This window comes from Lissotriton vulgaris, chromosome 2_1 (genome assembly GCF_964263255.1).
Source record: "Lissotriton vulgaris chromosome 2_1, aLisVul1.2, whole genome shotgun sequence".
Classification (NCBI taxonomy): Eukaryota; Metazoa; Chordata; class Amphibia; order Caudata; family Salamandridae; genus Lissotriton; species Lissotriton vulgaris.
Window position 1 is genome coordinate 768,100,701 of NC_141687.1, and position 17,025 is coordinate 768,117,725.

Here is a 17,025-nt window from a genome sequence, read left to right on the forward strand (position 1 = left end):
TGCATTGTAGCACTATCGAGTGATCTTTATTTTACTTGTTTGTTAAAGTGTTTTGCTTTTTAAAAAAACGTACTCTCCACTGCTGCTTTAATTTCTATTTGCACTCATTTGTTTTGGCCCGCACTTACCCGGTTTTAGGCCAGGGAGGTGTGTTGTCCCTGCCCCGGTCCACCGCGGCTCCTAGTGCCGATTGAGTGGAGGGCAGGGTGCCATCTTGGGAGTCCCGGATCCCTTTGGGACGCAAGTTAGCGGTCTAGCTGGGGAGGGATAATGCATAAAACGGCCGGCAGTGCAGGGTTCACGGCGGCTAGAGCAGGTAGTGGCAGTCCCCGCTCGAACCGTTTTGGACAGAGGCCGTCTGTAATGATTAATTATTTGTTAAACTGTGCATTGTAGCTCTATCGAGTGATCTTTATTTTACTTGTTTTTTACAGTGTTCTGCTTTTAAAAGAAACGTACTCTCCACTGCTGCTATAATTTCTTTTTGCACTCATTTGTTTTGGCCCTCACTTACCCAGTTTTAGGCCAGGGAGGTGTGTTGTCCCTGCCCCGGTCCACCGCGGCTCCTAGTGCCGATTGAGTGGAGGGCAGGGCACCATCTTGGGAGTCCCTGATCCCGGTGGGACGCAAGTTAGTGGTCTAGCTGGGGAAGGAATAACACATAAAACGTCCGGTAGTGCAGGGTTCGCGGCGGCTAGAGCAGGTAGTGGCAGTCCCCGCTCGAACCGTTTTGGACTCAGGCTGTCTGTAATGATTAATTATTTGTTAAACTGTGCATTGTAGCTCTATCGAGTGATCTTTATTTTACTTGTTTTTTAAAGTGTTCTGCTTTTTAAAAAAACGTACTCACCACTGCTGCTATAATTTCTTTTTGCACTCATTTGTTTTGGCCCGCAGTTAACCGGTTTTAGGCCAGGGAGGTGTGCTGTCCCTGCCCCGGTCCACTGCGGCTCCTAGTGCCGATTGAGTGGAGGGCAGGGTGCCATCTTCGGAGTCCTGGATCCCGGTGGGACGCAAGTTAGCGGTCTAGCTGGGGGAGGGATAACGCATAAAACGGCCAGCAGTGCAGGGTTCGCTGCGGCTAGAGCAGGTAGTGGCAGTCCCCGCTCGAACCGTTTTGGACACAGGCCGTCTGTAATGATTAATTATTTGTTAAACTGTGCATTGTAGCTCTATCGAGTGATCTTTATTTTACTTGTTTTTTACAGTGTTCTGCTTTTAAAAGATAGGGGGAGTGCAAGGACTGCCTGCACTGTTTCCAAAAGGCACTCCGATGGGAGAGATAACTCCTGAGTTATAGTCTCATCACAAGGTATCATTCATATCAAACACTTGTAGACAACGGTAATCTGTTTTGAAGGTTCATTTAATTGGTGAGTCACATATTATTTCGTCATAGTGACATATTCGTGAAGCAGTGCGTCAATTGTACTTTAGATAACATCCATTGATCAATGCAACATCCCTATGCATTTCGGGCGGAGCCCTTCGTCAGGGGATAGCGAAAGATCTGTGAGTAAACATACTGATATCAGGAAGGGGAGCTCTCAACCACGGGGAAAAATTATACTCAAAAACTAAACATGCATGATCTAATAATAAAAGGAAACTGAGAAGGTTGAAAAAAGTCTCTGCGTAGGTAAAATAAAGCCAAGCGTGTAAATGACGAAGGAGTATTAGCAGGAGAACCAATGTGTGTCTTTTGAATTTAAAGACAACCTCAAGTTATCCGGCAAAACAGAAACAATCTACCGTGCGTGATGCCCCATAGCAGCGTGCATATCCGAAAAACCAATAATGTGCTCGGTAAAACGAACGTGGAGGTGACAGTCAAAGTGACTCAAAAAAGCTTACCAAGTGTTTAGTACAGCAACGCACGCCATACGGGGTTGCCGGGGGTTAGTATGCAGTCAAAGTGAACGCGGAAATAAATACGCGGTCAACAAAAAATAAACAAGAAAGACGGACTTCCGTGAAGGTTAGTGACGTTGTATACATGCCGAAAAGATAATGTGAATAAACAGTAAACAGAACATGACGATGGCCGTGGCCTAATGAAATATAGTACTGTCGTAGTCATCATAAATCCAATGAGCTAACAATGTATGTTTTTACATACGAGAAACATAGTGTGACGATATTGGCGGCCATCTTGGAATGGTCAATGACATCGTTCATTGTACTGTGGGTACCATAATAAACATGAAAAATAGTAGAGACAGCTGAAAAGAAAATAGAATAAATCCTGGAAAAGGTGGACAAATATAAGCCAAAGGTTACCAAGAACGGGCCAAAGGTGGAAGTGTTACCAAAAAAAATAATAATCCCCAGTAAAGGTGGGAGAAGTGTGACCAAAAAATAATACTCACCCGTGAAGGGGTAAGATGTAAAAAGAAAGGGTAATAACCAGTTAAAAGAATAAAAACTATGTAGAAACAAGGTAGATGAATTAACAAAAATAAGAAGTGAAACATAGGGTACTTAGACACAGGATGTAAAACACAGATGTGGGATATAGACATGCAGGTTTAGAAATATATGTACAATGAGACAACAATTTGTCATAAGAAGCAGCTATATTCAAGTCTGTCGTTGAGGCCTTTCGGCTGGCAGGCACTATACCTTGCCTCAACTGCAGCCACTGCCACAATATAATTTCAGGCAATACTTTAAACCATCCATCATCAGGGAAAGCCATCAAATTACGGACCAACGCCACTTGTGACTCTAAAAACGTGGTATATCTCCTTAAATGTCCCTGTGGACTGCCTTATGTAGGCAAAACTGAACGTAAGATCAAAGTTCGCTTGACCGAGCACAAAAGCACTATCAGAAATAAATCAACCAAAGCACCTTTGGCAGCCCATTTCACTACACATCAGCATAACGTCAGCCAACTGAGGTTCCTTGTATTGGAGGTGGTTCCGCTGAGAACAGGCGTTGATAACAGAAAAATACTACTCCAAAGGGAAACCGTCTGGATCAAGAGACTTGATGCCTGCCAGCCGAAAGGCCTCAACAACAGACTTGAATATAGCTGCTTCTTATGACGAATTGTTGTCTCATTGTACATATATTTCTAAACCTGCATGTCTATATCCCACATCTGTGTTTTACATCCTGTGTCTAAGTACCCTATGTTTCACTTCTTATTTTTGTTAATTCATCTACCTTGTTTCTACATAGTTTTTATTCTTTTAACTGGTTATTACCCTTTCTTTTTACATCTTACCCCTTCACGGGTGAGTATTATTTTTTGGTCACACTTCTCCCACCTTTACTGGGGATTATTATTTTTTTTGGTAACACTTCCACCTTTGGCCCGTTCTTGGTAACCTTTGGCTTATATTTGTCCACCTTTTCCAGGATTTATTCTATTTTCTTTTCAGCTGTCTCTACTATTTTTCATGTTTATTATGGTACCCACAGTACAATGAACGATGTCATTGACCATTCCAAGATGGCCGCCAATATCGTCACACTATGTTTCTCGTATGTAAAAACATACATTGTTAGCTCATTGGATTTATGATGACCACGACAGTACTATATTTCATTAGGCCACGGCCATCGTTATGTTCTGTTTACTGTTTATTCACATTATCTTTTCGGCATGTATACAACGTCACTAACCTTCACGGAAGTCCGTCTTTCTTGTTTATTTTTTGTTGACCGCGTATTTATTTCCGCGTTCACTTTGACTGCATACTAACCCCCGGCAACCCCGTATGGCGTGCGTTGCTGTACTAAACACTTGGTAAGCTTTTTTGAGTCACTTTGACTGTCACCTCCACGTTCGTTTTACCGAGCACATTATTGGTTTTTCGGATATGCACGCTGCTATGGGGCATCACGCACGGTAGATTGTTTCTGTTTTGCCGGATAACTTGAGGTTGTCTTTAAATTCAAAAGACACACATTGGTTCTCCTGCTAATACTCCTTCGTCATTTACACGCTTGGCTTTATTTTACCTACGCAGAGACTTTTTTCAACCTTCTCAGTTTCCTTTTATTATTAGATCATGCATGTTTAGTTTTTGAGTATAATTTTTCCCCGTGGTTGAGAGCTCCCCTTCCTGATATCAGTATGTTTACTCACAGATCTTTCGCTATCCCCTGACGAAGGGCTCCGCCCGAAATGCATAGGGATGTTGCATTGATCAATGGATGTTATCTAAAGTACAATTGACGCATTGCTTCACGAATATGTCACTATGACGAAATAATATGTGACTCACCAATTAAATGAACCTTCAAAACAGATTACCGTTGTCTACAAGTGTTTGATATGAATGATACCTTGTGATGAGACTATAACTCAGGAGTTATCTCTCCCATCGGAGTGCCTTTTGGAAACAGTGCAGGCAGTCCTTGCACTCCCCCTATCTTTAGTACAAGCAACAGTCCCTACCGGCCGGAAGGGACTATTTCCTGGCACCCTAAACCTTCAACTACGCAGTTCACATTATTGACATCGATGAACGTTTTCTAATACGAGTGCCGCCATTTCCACATTGTTACTGCTTTTAAAAGAAACATACTCTCCACTGCTGCTATAATTTCTTTTTGCACTGATTTGTTTGGGCCTCACTTACCCAGTTTTAGGCCAGGGAGGTGTGCTGTCCCTGCCCCGGTCCACCGCGGCTCCTAGTGCCGATTGATTGGAGGGCAGGGCGCCATCTTGGGAGTCCCGGATCCCGGTGGGACGCAAGTTAGCGGTCTAGCTGGGGAAGGGAAAATGCATAAAATGCACATGCTCCCTTGGATGTGCAGCGGACGCACGCAGCGGGCGTGCCACCGGCATGCCAAAGGCACACCCAAGGTAAGCCCGTCTGCGCCTGTCCGCACCCCGGGAACGCCCAGTGCCAGTCATGCTGCCGGTTTAGTGCCAGCAGACTTGAGTGGCAGGCGATTCTATAACCATGATGAACTTTTGGCTCTAGATTCACCGCCCTGTGTTGGAAACAAACAGTGGGCCGTCCTACACAATCTTTCTTGAACTTGTCCTGTTTGCAATTTCTGTTTTAATGCTAAACGGCCCTGCCTGGTTCCTCAAGTTGTCAGGGAGCATAGAATCTCTGTGGCACTTATCATTGCTTGTTCTATGGTTAAACATGCTCTTAATATCTATGAGCTAATCCCGGACGATAAACTAGACTCTCTATTTATCACTGAAATCTGGCTAAGTGAGTTTTGTGCTCCGGTGGTCGAGCTTGCCGTCCCGTGGGGATAACGTATAGCTCGTGCCGATCGCTTAAATGGGACAGGGGGAGGCACTGCAGTGGTATTCAGGGAGAATTGGCCTTTTACGAGTGAAACATCTTAGGAGTTGGTGGAGGGGGAAGCCCTGGATTTTACCTTTCCTTGTCACCCCACTTTACGTTGGGGGGCACGCTGGTGTACTGCCCTCTTGGCCCTCCTGGAGCTTTCCTGAAGACACTGGATGATGCCATTGCCCCCCGTGTTCTTCGCTTCCCAAGTTTTTACTTCTGGGTGATTTTAATATTCATCTAGATACACCAGAGGCGCCGGATTCCGCAGCTCTATTGGATCTGGTGTGCTCTAATTTTGATGTTTCTGTCATGGATCCTCTACCAGTTACATGGTCTGATCATTTTCTGATAAGGTTTTTGTGGGCCATGGGGAAGCCTTTTTCTACCTCGGCCTAGACTCACGGCCCACCCTCCCGGAAGATCAACATTCTGGCGCTTTCTGAAGTTCTGTTACACACGCACCCGGCTCCTATTTATGATCTTGGGGTGGTGGATTGTTTCAAAGCCTGGGTTAGTGAGGGGGTTGACTCTTCTTCCAAACCCCCTGCTTATAGTCATCATCGATCCTTTCCTTCTAACCCCTGGCTTTCAACGACTTTGAAGGAGTTGAAAGGGAGTTGTAAAAAACTGGAATGTCATCGGCGTGTGGCGTATTGTCCTGATGCTAAATCTGCACTTCGCTCTGCCCAGAGAGATTACTATCTAGCTGTTAGAAAAGCTAAGAGTGATTTTTATGCCGAACGAATCGCGAAAGCCAACAGTAATAGTAAGGAGATCTTTTCTATTGTTAGAAGCTTTTTGTCCCCCTGTGCTGAACAAAAGACTTTTCCAGTTTCCACCCAATGGTATGAGGAGGTATCCTCCTTTTTATTAATAAAATACAGTCCATTCAGAACAGTTTAGGAACGCTCTCTGAGGAACAGAGGATCTCCTCCTTTTCATCTCCCCTGCCTTGCCAGTTCATAAGCCATTCATTCTCTCAGTTTCTGCCAGCAGAGGGGCTTGATATTCTCGCCATTCTTAAATCTCCTAAGTATGTCTCCCCCTCTGACCCGTGCCCAGCTAGAGCTTTAGCGGGGGTTGCTGAGATTGTGTATACAGAAGCTGCTGCTATTATTAATTTATCTCTTCAGTCTGCTACTGTTCCGGCGCAATGGAAACAGGCCAAACTTCTTCCTCTCCTCAAAACACCTACCCCAGATCCCTCTGTACCCACCAATTATCACCCTATTTCTCTGTTGCCAGCCCTGGCTAAAGTATGCGAAAAGGTGGTCTTCCACCAGCTTGAGGCCTTTGTAGAAACCTCTGGGGCTCTTCATCCAACCCAATCCGGGTTTAGAACATCTCACAGCACAGAGACCGCACTGGTGGAAATGGCAAAGGTGATTAGAGAGCGCTTGGACGGGGGCGGCAGAGCGGCCCTGATTTTGTTGGACCTCTCTGTCGCCTTCGATACAGTGCCTCACCAGCTCCTTCTCACCCCGCTCTCATCCATTGGCATTGCTGGTTCAGTTTGGGATTGGTTAAAATCCTTTTTGGATGAGCGCACCCAGCAGGTCTGGATGCCCCCTTTCTCATCCTCTGCTAGGAAGTTATCGACCGAGGTCCCTCAGGGCTCCACTCCGAGCCCTTTGCTTTTTAATATCTATCTGACCCCCCTGATCTTCCTAGCAGAGGAAATGGGTTCTAAAATCTTGGCTTACTCTGATGACACCCAGCTACTATTTACTTGGAAAGGCTCCAACCTGGACACTGGCATTGCCCAGAGGTGCCTATCAGCCGTGTTTACATGGCTGGCACGGGCCCAACGCATGTGCAACAAGGAGAAGTCTGAGGTACTTTTGTATGGCCAGTTTCACCCTTTTTCAGAGAATCCCTGTGGCCTCCGGATTTCCCATGTCCCTGCTCTGAAGGTGGCCCAGCGAAGAACTTAGGGGTATGGTTCGGCGATGATCTTCGGTTTTCAGATCACATCAAAAAACTCACCAGTGTCTGCTTCGGCACCCTTAAGTCCCTTAGAAGGTTTTTCCCTATGCTGCCGCAGCCGGCTAATGACATGGTTGCTCGGGCCCTTATCCTCTCCCGGCTCCATTATGCCAATGCATTGTTCATCGGCACCCCCGGCTATCTGATGAATAAACTACAAATGATTCAGAATGCGGTGGCCAGACTCTTATTTAATATCTCTTAGAGATCTAGTGTGAGGTTGCACTTGGGTGATCTGCACTGGCTTTCTGTGGCTCAGCGGGTGCAGTTTAAGGCTCTCACCCTTGCCCATAGAGCCCTGCATGACCTGGGGCCGTCTTACATCAGGAAGCGCTTTGCTTTCTTTCTATAATCCCAGCCGCTCTCTGCGTTCTGCTTCTCTTCGCCGGATGACTACTCCTCGGTTTCGTCACACTAGGCTGGGGGGCCAGTCTCTTTCGGTAAAAGCATCCATCTTATGGAACAATCTTCCTGACGAGCTGCGGCACACCCAGGACTTCCGTATTTTTAAGAAACTACTTAAAACTCACCTTTTCAATCAACCCAATTAATTAATCTTTACTCTCTAGGTCACAGTCTGCTTATGCGCCAGGACACTCCAGAGTATGTGTGCGCGCTACAAATCATTTATAACTTAACATAACATATAACATATGCTAGTGCCACCCTGAAGGAATATGCTTTTGCAAAGGACCCTATCCATCAGGAGCTGCTGCAGGACAGAAGTCAAGGCAAGCAGAATGTGAGGTGCGCCTGTCAATCTCATCATGGGGCCACTGCAGCCTCTCGCTGCCTAATGAACTGACAAGTCCAGCAACAGGATGGAAATATTTGGCCTGCAGCAACTTAAATAACTGCTCTGAAATCTGTAAAGGTGAAACAAAGCCACAAGGCAAGAGCAGAAACTTAATTTAATTGGCAGCAAGTCAACCTCATCCTCTGACTCCAGTGACAAGAATTTAGAAGAACATTTTGTACGTTTGTTGTTTGGAGAATAGCATGCGTCTCGCGGCAAGTCTAGCATATATTATTATCCCTAAGGATGAGTGAAGCTGCATATATATCTATCTATATATCTATATATCTATATATCTATATATATATATATATATATCTATATATATATATATATATATATATATATATATATATATATATATATATATATATATATATATATATATATATATATATATATATATATATATATATATATATATATATATATATATATATATATATATCCCCCTGCTCTTAAGGATTTCTTTTAATCTACTTCTGGGTGCCTTTTTACTCAAAGGCCCCATCCCATCAGTTTTGTTGAACTTGGAATAAAGGTGCAGAATGATCCCGGGTGTTGAACATATGTGTGGGTAGTAGACTTTTCAACAAGGCAATTTGGTTGACTTGCCACATAATAATCTCCGTCAATGTAAGATTTCAGTGACGCGCATCTGTTGTCCACGTTGGACCTCAATGCTGAGTACCACCAGCTGCAACTCTATGAGGCATTTTTATGCGCATAGGCCTCAGCCAGTGTAGAAGGCTGAGCTTTGGCATATTGTTCAACATTGAAGTTTTCAAGAATCTCATGTGAGAGACCGTATTTGGATTACAGGTGTGATCAACTTCAGAAACAACATTCTTATATAGATGCCTTGTAAGAGAGTCCATAAAGGCTGTGCTGAAAAGTCTCTGAGGAAAATAGATTCATCGTACATCGTGACAAATGTAAGGTTGTGAGCTCAGATTGATGTTCTATAGACATAACTTCATGGTGTACAGTGTCTCTGCTAACCTCCTGAAGGCCAGCAATGTAAACATTAGAGCCTCACCTCAGACTCCCTCTGAAGTAAACGATTATCTTGGCATGGCACTGCTTCTTGTTCATCCACAAAGTAATCACATTTATAGTCATTGGAAGAGGCCTTGTGAGATAGGTTGCTCATAAAAAGAAAGCCAACACAAGGCTTTTCAAGCCATCAAGATTATAATGCTACCTGACATAACTAATCCTTCTTCAACCCCCTGTCTAAAAATGTGGCCCATAGTTGATGTAAGCATCTGTGAGCAGTGCGCCGTGCAAATCCAGTAGGATCAATAGTAATGGAAAGTACTAATTGCTAGAAATTCTGACTTGGCTGAGGCACATACACCGCAGAGGTAGCAGCAGATCATTAAGGATGATGCAATTTTCATTTGTATGTTTATTGACATCTGTTGCAAGCTACAGGAATACAACTTCATGGTGGACTATTGATCTAGAGCCAACTACAATGCGTATTCTCTCTAATCACAATGGGCTGGGAATAGTCGCAGAATGTGATGAAGTTGTTGACACTGAAAGGAAAGCTTATGATCAAAGAAACCATGTTCTAGACACTGTTCATGATGAGTACCATCAAAACCCAGAGAAAGAACAAGTGGCTAAATATCCCAGAGTACCACTGTCATTACACGACCGAGAACAAAAGCATCTACAAGCCACGATGAACATTTGACAAAATGTTGTACCTGGCAACTTGTTTCTCTTCTAAGACTGCTATATTGTCACACTGGCATCAGTCCGATAGGGGACAGTGCAACTAGCACATGTCAGCCATTAAGGGGTCGTAAGACCAAAGAGAGTTCCCACTAGAAGCTCTAGAACCTGGTAGTTGACCTTGTGATACACAACCTGATCTCCAGGTGACTGATCTGTTGAGCCACAGATACATAGCCCCATCATCACAGAGCGCAATATCACAAAGTCATAAGGTTACTTTGCATACTATTCCAAAACACAAGTGATTAATCTACGGATTCTGGTGAATGGCCCATCGGTCATTCTTAAATTGGTCCCCTCCCTTGTTTCTTATGACTTGGCTGCTGGTATTTCAATCTAAACACTAGAAGATTGAGAAGCAGCCATGTACTCCATATCTATCTTTGAAGAAATAAAACCTGCCTCTTTGCTTGAACTGAGGGAAGCCAGAGTAGCTCTGCTTATCGAGTGTGGAAGGAGAGCACTTCTCCATGACTTCCAAAAAATCCTTGATCACACTGAGAAAATATTAGAAAGGGATTGCCTGCAGCCGTTGAGAAGATGGTTTAACAAAGGAATGGGTATGATCAGTTGTCTGCTCAACTTCAAAGGGGCACCAGTGAGCCCAGGACAATGGAAGGAAGCAAATTGCAGAAGCTTGCTATGGGGAGTCAGTGTTATTGGCAACTCAGACATTTCAGGTGGTTTTCCTTCTGCTTTTGTCAGAGGAACACAAATAGTCCTTCATGTGGCACCTCATGTAACAAGTTAGGCGGGCAAAGGGTTGAAACATTTATGAAAAGCTCATAAAAGTTTACTCACTTTGAAGGGTTTTGAGGGAAATAGTAGTAACCAGGAAGTGGTCAGAAGAGGAGGTCAATGTATGGACATCCATCCAACTCTGTTATCATTTGCTACAATGAATGGTGCCTAGCATCAAACATTTAGAAAAGAACAGGCAGGGATCTGCACATGTCTTGAAGAATGACAGCCCTTAAACATACATCGGACAGGAGTATGACAGATCAGAAAGACAGAATCTGCTTTAATCTACTTGTGACTGCTGTACTTGATTCTCACAAGAATACGCACACCTGATCTCCTGGTTACCTCATGGGCTCAAAATGAAGAACTCTTGAAGTGGAACAGATTAGTAACCATTTGTTACTAGGTGGCTCTGGGTTCAGTGTGGTGAAAATACTCCACTTTGCGCTGGTGACCCTACCGTCCACCCACATGCCAGTCTAAGAGCTATTAATTTACACTTCAAGTTTTAAACTCGCATGTGGAAAAGTGGTGACCTGTTAACTTGTTTGTGTGTGTTTAAATAACAAGGACGACCTTATCTGCAATATGTGGGCCAGGATAGGTATGTATTAATATAACAATTGTCCTGTGGCACTCATTGAAAAGTGGTACCTTCCTATGTGTCTTCGAAAGAACAGAGAGTTACTCCGACTTATTCTTCGGACTTTAATGTATTACAAAGAAGACCAAATACAGTACTGATATAGATTGCATCCTGTCATGTTTTGACTCCAGTCAAGTGTAACAAACAACAAAGTAAGTGATCATAGTGTAGATAACACAGTGCTCAAATGCTGATTATATATACAAAGAACATATATATCGAAGACACTGTACAAATCCCAATGGTTCTAAGCATTAATTGATAAAATTCATAACAGGGTCCAATAACCTTGGTATAATTCTTTCAGAAAAATTGAGCTGGGGGGGACTTTTAACCCAGAGAGTTTGCAAATTCGTTGGGGCTATGAATGGTATTTTTAGGTTTCACCACAAAATAGGCCAAAATCCCATCAAAGAACGTATGACTCCATACAAAGGTAAATATCTTTCATTGGTGTGGCACGGGGCTGGCACTGGTGTCTGGGGGTATACCTTCCTGGCGTCATCCAGAGAATTGAAAATACATTTCTCTGGAAGGCTTCACACACTCTCCAAAAGTATAGCCAGCCTTATCTCTCACCAGGAGGTTGTACTCCCTTTCTTAGAAGAATTTAGTTCAGGGCATGCCACTACTTATTTGGTTTAAGATTTGTCATTCAAAGTACACCACCTTCTCACGTTTAGTTATTGAAGATTGTCTGACCCAGTATCAAGCCTTTTCCATCCCTTGGCTCACCCATGTTGTTTTCAGATATAGGTCTGTTAAATCTTTTTCACTCTCCAAATGATATTGATAAAATCTCAAAACCTACGATGAAAACCATCTTTTGTCTTTTGATAGTAACTGCAAATAGACCTGTTTTTCAGATATACTTGTGAGGACTTTTGTCATTGTTCAGTATGATGAAGCTTCCCACTGCCATAGTACATATAACTTGTTTAATGTCTTCCCTGAACGTCCACTTTGTGGAAAGCCAGCATTTTAGGGTTAATTTGCATACCCATAATTTCTTAGTGTTCGGGCTGGTTCCTTCCTTTAAATTGTCATTTAGCCACGCAAATGAAGGATTTCAAAATATGTGCAACATATGACACAGGCAGGACATATACTTTGCATTTCCTGAGAGCAACACAAACAAAACTGCTGTTTTTACTGTGGAAAAACTGAGTCGCGCAATTGACAAGTACAGGGTTTCACGCTGACCCCTCAGCTGTGTTAACTCCTGAACGGTGCGACCAATTTGGGTACTTCAAGGCATTAAACAACTTGTGACATTAAGCTAGATTTGTATTCCCCCTGACTGACTCATTCAACTGATCAGCGCCTTGTTACACCTTACTGACTGTTGACTGCGATCTGATCTGCATTCGCTATCCCTCTTTCTCCTCACCATCTACGCTCCCTTATTCTCGGTTTTCTATTCTATGTAACGTCCTAGTACCTGATGTATCTTGTATATGATGTGACTTTGTAACAATATGTAACTCTCATGTAAAGCGTTCTGATACCTCCGGGTCTAACCAGCGCTATATAAAACTCATCAAATAAATAAATAAGTGTGAGTGAACAGGTAAAGTGTATGTGCAGTGTGGCTTTTGCTTTCAGTGTCAGACTGTTTAAATTTTTGAGAAAACAACTTTAGATTCAACACTGTTCAACATCTGTGTAGTTTCAATTTTCATCATACATCGGATGATGGAGATGGATGCTGCATCCAATCACCACTGCAAAATGTGCCACTGAACCCTTCTGTTGTGGGCTGATACAAAGTGTGAAAGACTCTTCCAGCAAGCAATGGTTAAAGAAGGCTGACCCTAACAAGCCAGTAGCTGAATAGGGTTGACCCAAAGCACACTCTCTGAGTATTTGTGTGTTGATGACATGGGTCATATCAGGCCCCTGAAGCTATCTATAGCCAGACTAAACAAAGTAGGGTGAATTTGTCCTCCTTGGTCCTAAGCCACTTATTTGCTTTTAGTTACCCTTCCACAAAGCCCATTAGTAGCAAAACTGCTCAAAGACTACCAGCAAGATTTTGAGAATTGTTTTCAGAGCATGAAAATGGCATTACATCAAATGTTGTAAAGCGGGAAGGTCGCCGTAGAGTTAGATTTCAAGAAATCTAGCATATTAAAGATGTTGGTAAATAGTGTTGTAGCCAAGATACAGCCCAAACGCACGCCTTCACTGACCCAGATCTCATCTAATATATAACCCGGGAAGCCTTAACACGCTTGTATACATTTTCAAATGCATCAAACTTCAAATATGGGGCAAAATTATTACGACGAGGCCAAAATAGACTAAACATTTTTTCACTTCCTGTACCAAACTTTTAACAGTCGTGAACCTCTCAGAAGGTGCCATGCTTAGTTTTGAGGACACATTGTCTCAACCTGAACGCAAAAAATAACACCAACATTTTTTCTTCAAATGATTCTTATTTATTTTTGTTATAATTATGCTACACCGCATAAGGATGACATGACATTAATACAGAAAGCAAGACATTATAGTATACCTAGGACATCTTTTTAACAAAAATAGTGCAAAATGTATCATTTGGTATTGCATTCCCAATATAAAATGAAAATTGTTACAACGTGTTTAAAATAGAGCTGGTGGGAACCTACCGATTAAGGAAAACAGTTCACATACTAATTCATTTTCATTCAGAATTCAATTTCCCCATGCAGATAAGTAGTCCAGATGGCTGCCAGTGTCTGTGCAATGGACTAAACAGTTCATGCAGCGCAACCTACCGCTACATAATTTCACAAATTGAAACATTTTAAATTTAAATTCTTACATCATGTAGGTTCTCTAACAAATAATTTAAGTTAAAAAATAACAAAACAGCAGTATATAACAATAATGAAGTATTAGGAAAATCAAAAGCAAAATTAAACACTATCTTGATCTTCAGCCATCAAAATAAAAGAAAGCACTAATTAGCCATGCAAATGAAAAGGAAGATTTAGAACCTAAGTGAAATGTACCAGGTCAACAGTGGCAGAGAATAACATTAAAGAAAAATAAGGAATTTATGGAGCATCGTTTTTTATTCAGGGTTTGTGGTAAAGTTTATCTTTATGCACTCATCATGAAATGAAATGAAAAGACACTTATGGATCGCAACGGCTACTCCGAGACCTGTCATGGCACTGGAGGAGAAAGGTTACCTGCAAACTTGAGGCCTATTGATGACATCACTTGCTAAACCACCAGGTTTTCAGCTTTTTCCTGAAAACTGAAGCACTGGTAGCACAAAGTGCCAGTAGGAGTTTATTCCAGGATTTAGCCCCGAGATACGAATAGGATCTTCCACCAATCATGGTAACAAAAATATCTTGACTCTTTGTTGACCAGCAATCATGGTCTTTTTTCTTACTACACTGCTGTGTTTCTGTCAATGCATTTTGCCACTTCATTACATACCCTCTTCCACATCATCCCTCCTGAAGTACCATCTTCCCTCTTCCAGGCAGTATTTTCCCCTACAGTTTGTGTCTCATCAGCATTCTTGCTATGTCCTTGCAGCCTGTCTCAACCTGCAGCTGTCCCCTCAAATCTCTAGTACTATCTATTCCGTAATCCAATCTTTAACTACTCACCTGCTAAGGACGAGATGGTCTCGTCCTCAGAACAGCCAGCCCCAATTTTGCTGAGAATGAGAGCATCTTGTCCTTAGCACTCAAGAGGTTGAGCAGTCTATCTTGCCTGCTCTGTATCTTGAAATATGTCTCCCCTGTAGTCTTACTACTTTTCCAGTATTCTTCTTCCTTTGTAATTTCTATTTCCATTACTGTCTCTGCATCCACTGAAGTTTGTGTCTGCAACCTCGACCCCTCACCAATGTCTCGCTGACCCGGCTGTCTGTTTCCCCATCGACTCAATTTTCCTTTAAAGCTCAGTCTCCTCTAGCTAAATCTCTCTACATTGCCTCCTCCTTGCTATTCATTCTTCTTTGTTCTTTCCAGTTATCTAATGGAAAGAATATGCTTAAGAATTACCATGTAGGGAAACCCTTAGGTACATTTCTTCTGTGCCTCCCATAGTCCAGTCTCCTACTTATTTGGAGACGAAGAAATGTGTTGTCTGTGAACTAAGAAAAATGTATTCTAGAGAAAATGAACTCCAACAGGTAATTTGGCATGGAAGTATTTAATCTGCAATCAGACGTGAGTTAATTTTTTAGCTTGGCTATAAGATGTGGAGTATTATATGGGTCAATTAGTAATGAATGAATTGTGCACAAATGTGATTGGGGTCACACTCATGTCAATCTATGATCCACCAGGTCTGCAGGCCACTACATTCAAAGACCTAAGCGCCATCCTGTTAGCTCTGCCAGATGGGTTGTTAGTGCTCGGAAGGGACTTCAACTCTGTAATCTCAGGCACACTGGATCGCCACCCCCCTCGTGCGCTGGGACAGTCACCCAGCTAGTTTCCTGACTTTCTTGAGGCCATGGGACTTGATGGCTGGAGGACGTATAACCACGATAAAATACAACACACGTTTCACTCTGGGGCACATGCTAGTCTCTCTTGATTTGACTAAATTATAGTCCCCGGACCATAAAATTACATATATTCAGGAAATTAGACACCTGGCTAGGAGAATCTCTGATCACTCCCCACTTTGGGTACACATAGTCCTCAGTCGCACCCAAGTGGGAAGGAATGCCCCCATTGATCCATGGTATCCCTGGGACCCCAAAATTCATAAAGACCTGATCAAATCCTAGACAACTTTTTTAGGGAGAAGGAGGGAACAGTGGAATCACCTCAAACACTGTGGGAGGCCTTTAAGACAGTGATCTGAGGCCAAGCCCTGCCTTTGATTTCCGAGAGAAAAAAAGGACAAACGTAAAGAAATGTCAGACATTGAGGCTGAGATTTACCAGCTAGAAAAAGATATGGAGACTGACATCATACCTGAGGTGCTCCACACACTTCGACTTAAGCAGGATAGTTATAGGGTGTTAGTGATTGAGAAGGCCAAAACCCTGGGGAGGGACAAGTTAGGTAGAATCTATGGCTTGGGTGACAAGGCAGGGAAGCTAATTGCTTGGCTTGACAAAAAAGAGTGGGCCAGCAGACTGGTCCCTGAGCTTCGGGAGGCCGGAATGTTCCCCATCACGGACCAACAGGACATTGTTAACCAATTTGCTGAACACTTCCGCACCGCCTACACCTCCGTAGCCCCACACAATGAAGATGACTCTACTGAACTCCTTAGAGACATTTCTCTCCCCAGACTTTCGCCAGGGCACCGTCAATTCCTTGACAGCGCCCTGACTTCAGATGAAATAGCTCTCGCAATACGCACTTTACATTCAGGCAAAGAGTTGGGTCCTAACGGTATCCCGATTGAATTGTATAAACTAAGGTCCGACAAACTAGCACCATACCTAAAAGCTATGTACGACGACAGTCAAAAGTGGGGTCTGCTGCCGATTGACCAGAGGGTAGCTTCTATTATTACCATCCATAAAGAAGGTAAACCTAAGACTGAGTGTGCTTCATATCGCCCTAACTCGCTCTAAACGCGGAACCCCAAATACTGGCCAAATTATTGGCTAATCGGTTAGTGAAAATTATAGGGGACCTAATAAATCCAGACCAAACTGGCTTCATGTCGCACAGAAACACGGCGCTGAATTTACGCCAGGTCCACGGTGTTCTGGGCAGAGCGTCCCACATACAAGAGCAGGCGATAATTGTCTCATTGGATACCACAATGGCATTTGATACCTTAGAATGGTCCTATCTCTTCGTGACACTCACGAAGATGGGGTTTAGACTGGGCTTTATACAATGGGTACA

At 43.0% G+C, this 17,025-nt stretch overlaps 1 protein-coding gene across 1 annotated transcript in view; it reads left to right on the top strand.

The window, feature by feature from the left end:
• LOC147731129 (myosin-IIIb-like) overlaps positions 1–17,025 on the top strand; it is a 309,461-nt gene that overhangs the window by 228,377 nt on the left and 64,059 nt on the right. The window lies entirely within an intron of this gene.